Here is a 4,432-nt window from a genome sequence, read left to right on the forward strand (position 1 = left end):
CAGCGAGGCCACATCCAAGCTACACGAACAGCAAACGAGATCTGGGGATATGGAGCAGTGCAACATGGGATACCTTCTTAGCCCAGCCAATAGAAGACTCCGAGCTAGAAAAGTTTGGCCGAGTTGCTCCGAACCCACGGGTAAGAATGTAGGCGAGATTGGAATACATAACATCAAGGTGACAAAGATGGAGAATGGATCTAAGGAGTTCATGGATCTTACTGTTTAGGTAATTTCTGTGCCAGACCATCTGGTACTAATGGGTTGCGTGACTATTTCCTGGCCTTCTATGGCCTTTTCTCAGGAGTCTTGTCTTTGTTTTTTTCTTTATCTTCTTCCTTCTGCGTATGTTTTTCTGTAGATTTGGAGAAGAAGGTGGCTGATTAGAAGCACCTGACTGAGCAGGTAACAAAGCTTGTACTAAAGGAAGCGCAGGCTTCATTACCCACCTCCAGGTGTGCCACACCCAGACAATTAACACACAGGGAGTGTGGATCTTGCAGCAGTATTTTATGCTTGCAAGCAGTACATTTTTTAAAACTTTTAGCAGGCATCTTAAACATAAAATACAAGATGTGTTATCCAATCTTTCAAGCAACAAACATAAACTTATACACAAACTTAAAGACATTAACTTTCTCAATATCTACGTAGATATCTACATGTAAATATACAACAATGTCAAAGACCAAAATTTCTAAGCAAAATCTAAACTACCTAACAGAAGTAAGGGGAAAAAGTTATTTATGATTTTATACATATATATATATATATATATATATATATATATATATATATATATACACACACACACACACACACACGCACACACACACATGGGAGCCCTTCATTTGTTCGAACTTTCAAATGTTCAAAACTCATATGGCCGACACCATATCAGCGAAGGTTTGAAAGGCCGACAAATGATAGCGGAGTTCCCGCTACAGTGCGGGACTGGGAGATTCCCCTTTCCTGCATTGCAGTGCGATCTCAGAGTGGGAATATTTAATTAGAAGGGGGTGTGGGGGGTGCAGTTTTACTGTGTTTACAGGTAGGTAAATGGTGCTATTTCAGGATGTCAGTCTTTCGGAATGTCGATCATATGGTGTGGGCCGTATGAAAGCCGGCATTCTGAACGGTCAACATTCTGAAGTAGACCCACACACACACACACACACACACACACACACACACACACATATATATATATATATATATATATATATATATATATATATATGGATCCTCTTCTAAATCTCAAATCTCAAAATGTCTAAATTTAAAATACTGAAACCAAAATCTTGAAAGCTCAAAATACTGAAACTCAAAATATCGAAAAAAACACGGGACACCAACACTAACTATATTTCCACAAAACTACATACAGAAACATATTAATCTTCTCCACATCCCCTGCTACTTAAATATATCAACTCCAAGACTGCACTTCACTACACTAAAGATGAGTTATGTTGTAGTATAGCAAATCTGAAGTGAACATGACTAAGGTTACAACACGCAGTCATGAAGCATGTAATGGTATGTTTGCCATTTTCTGCTGTGGAGTGCAATCTCGGAGTTGATATATTTAATCAGGGGGCACGGGGGGGGGGGCTTGCCTCCCTGCTTATAGTTGAAGAAGGCTAGTATGATTTGTCTTTTATATGTTTCTCTTTGTCGTTCTGCTGCAATAAGGTCAGTGTTGGTGACCTGTATTTTTTCGATATTTTGAGTTTCAGTATTTTGAATTTCAGTATTCTGAGTGTCAGTATTTTGAGTTTTCAGTATTTTGGATCTTTTAAGATTTTGGTTTCAGTATTTTGAATTTAGAGATGTTGAGATTCAAGATTTAGAAGTGGACCCATATATATCTATATCTATATATATATAGCTATAGCTATATCTACAATGGACAACAAATACAGCTGAAGATAAAGAGGAATTTCACCTTTCAGCATGACAATGACCCCAAGCATACATCCAAATCAACAAAAGAATGTCTTCACTAGAATAAAATTAAAGTTTTGGAATGGCCCAGCCAGAGCCCAGGTCTAAATCCAACAGAATAATTTGTAGGGTGACCTGAAGAGGGCTGTGCACAAGATATGCCCTCACAATCTGACAGATTTGGAGTGTTTTTGCAAGGAAGAGTGGGCAAATATTGCCAAGTCAAGATGTGCCATGCTGATAGACTCCTACGCAAGATGACTGAATGCTGCAATTAAATCAAAAGGTGCTTCAACAACGTATTAGATTAAGGGTGTGCACACTTAATGCAACCAGTTTATTGTACATTTTTTATATTTTTCCCCTACCAGATTAGTTTGTTTTTCAATTGCATTGTACAGGTTATAGGTTACATTAGAGGTGGGAAGAGTTTTGAAATGATTTATTGTGGTCTCATTTTTTATATCACAAAAACCTGGCATTTTAACAGGGGTGTATAAACTTTTTATATCCACTGTATATATTTCATCATATATTTGTTATTGTTGTTTTTTTTTATTTTTTTGGTTGAGGAGAAGAAAGAAAGAGATATATAACAAATATCTCTGGGGAAGAGAAAGACTGAAAACAAAAACGTATATAAACTTATCTAGATTTGACAACAATCTTTGTAGTAGAGCCCTTGAAGCACATGACAATTCAGGATAGGTAGAAAATTAGATCAGAGGTAAATTGTGAGGGAGACAGGGAATGATGGGTAGGGGAGGAGTAAGCACCCTGGATTCACAAGTTTAAAGGTGCTGATGCCGAATCCAGGTTGGAGCCAGGAACTCAAAGGTTGAATCAGATGAAAGACAACAACATTGGATCCTGTCTTTTTTGTCAGCTCATCTCGAGATGACTGACAGCTTGGGTGCACAGAACGTGCTCTGAAGCTTTGGAATCTGGCCAGCTGTTATAGACTTGACAAGATATAACCCATATAGCTAATGCTACTGAAGCAGAGATCAACATGATGGACATCATCACAGAATGTAAGAGTGGACCAATAAAAGACAACAATTGTGAAGTACACGCAGTGTGCAGAATGGCTTTGTGGATTAATGCTTTAGGCAGTAGATCAATACGATCTCATTGAGCAAAATTTGATTTACTCAGTCTTCATTTACATACAGAGCACCTCTGACATGAGTCCTTTACCACATGGAAACAATCAGTACCCTAAACAAACAGCTACCATGGTTCTCTTAACATCAGTTACCAAGTTAATAAATTCATAATGAACCTGTGAATTAGACACCTGAGGGCACACAGGTCCTGCACAGAAACAGTATTCCGGTATAATCATTTTATAAAAAACAATAAAGCAGTAGACTGATGGTATATCAGCATAATGAACATGAAAATTAAGCATTTGAGGGTACACAGGTCCTGTAGAGAAACAGCATTCTGGTGCAATCATTTTATCAAAAGAATAACGCATTAGACTGATGGTAGATCAGCATATAACAAAAACTGTTTTTCAAGGACCAAAAGACAACAATTCACTGAATGGAATAAACAGTCAGTATAAGTATACTTATTTACTCTTACAATTATTTAAAAAAGTCTACATTCATCCATTTTAGGTTCAAATTTTATGAAAAACACGTATCTTCATCTGTCCATTTTAGTTTCAAATTTCATGGTTCACTGATGAAGCTGTTAAAAGAAAAAATAGAATTAAAGAAACAGAAAGACAGTAAAATAAAAAGCTTGTTTCTTGTAGCACAGCAGACTCTATTAATGTATTTCTTAACTATTATTAAACTATTACTAGCTACACTGCACAGCAGATAGTTCTTTATGTTTACACTCCCTCGAGTAGTTAAATACAAAATAGCAATATGCTGTAAAATGTTTTGTGCATTTGTTTTGTGTATAACAATAAAATCCTGTTTTCTGCACTGCTATTAAGACTAGCTGTAATCTGTTGACAGTGGGTGTAAGTGTATATGCTTTTCAATAGTCTGCACATGAAAATAAGAGGCAGAGAGGAATCGAATCATTGTTGGAGTTGAATGTTAAACTTAAACTGTTTAAAATACTGCAAAAATATCTCTTGCAGCTTTTCCTGTATCCCGCATTCCAATGATATATTTACCTTGGATTCCATGGATCCCCATGGCTCCACTGTTTGTTTTAACAGCTGATAAATGAGACAGCAGCTGGAAATTGTGCATTAGATGTGCTTCCACTATGAGTGGATGAAAGCAAATGCACACCAACTCAAAAAAGGAGGGAATTCTCCCTAAAAGACAATCATCCTTTGGAGGAACTCTGACCATTAGTGGGTCAAATCTTGGGAAACTGAAGCTTGAGCATTCAGTCTTCAACCACCAGTAGGTTATCTGGACAGGCGATACATGACAGAAAGATACCAGGCTTACTCTAGCTTACGTAAATGACCTTAACTCAAAATCACTAATGAAATACTGGTCTGCTG

The 4,432-nt window shown here is 37.1% G+C and overlaps 1 protein-coding gene across 2 annotated transcripts in view; it reads right to left on the reverse strand.

The window, feature by feature from the left end:
• Positions 1–3,440: 3,440 nt before the first annotated feature.
• LOC122788282 overlaps positions 3,441–4,432 on the reverse strand; it is a 683,625-nt gene continuing 682,633 nt past the window's right edge. For both annotated transcript variants that reach the window (XM_044055350.1, XR_006362627.1), the window contains one exon: positions 3,441–3,648. The gene's annotated coding sequence lies outside the window, so the exon portion shown is untranslated. The remainder of the gene's footprint in view (positions 3,649–4,432) is intronic.

The sequence above is a fragment of the Protopterus annectens genome, chromosome 13.part0 (assembly GCF_019279795.1).
Source record: "Protopterus annectens isolate FY-2018-M chromosome 13.part0, PAN1.0, whole genome shotgun sequence".
NCBI classification, from domain to species: Eukaryota; Metazoa; Chordata; order Ceratodontiformes; family Protopteridae; genus Protopterus; species Protopterus annectens.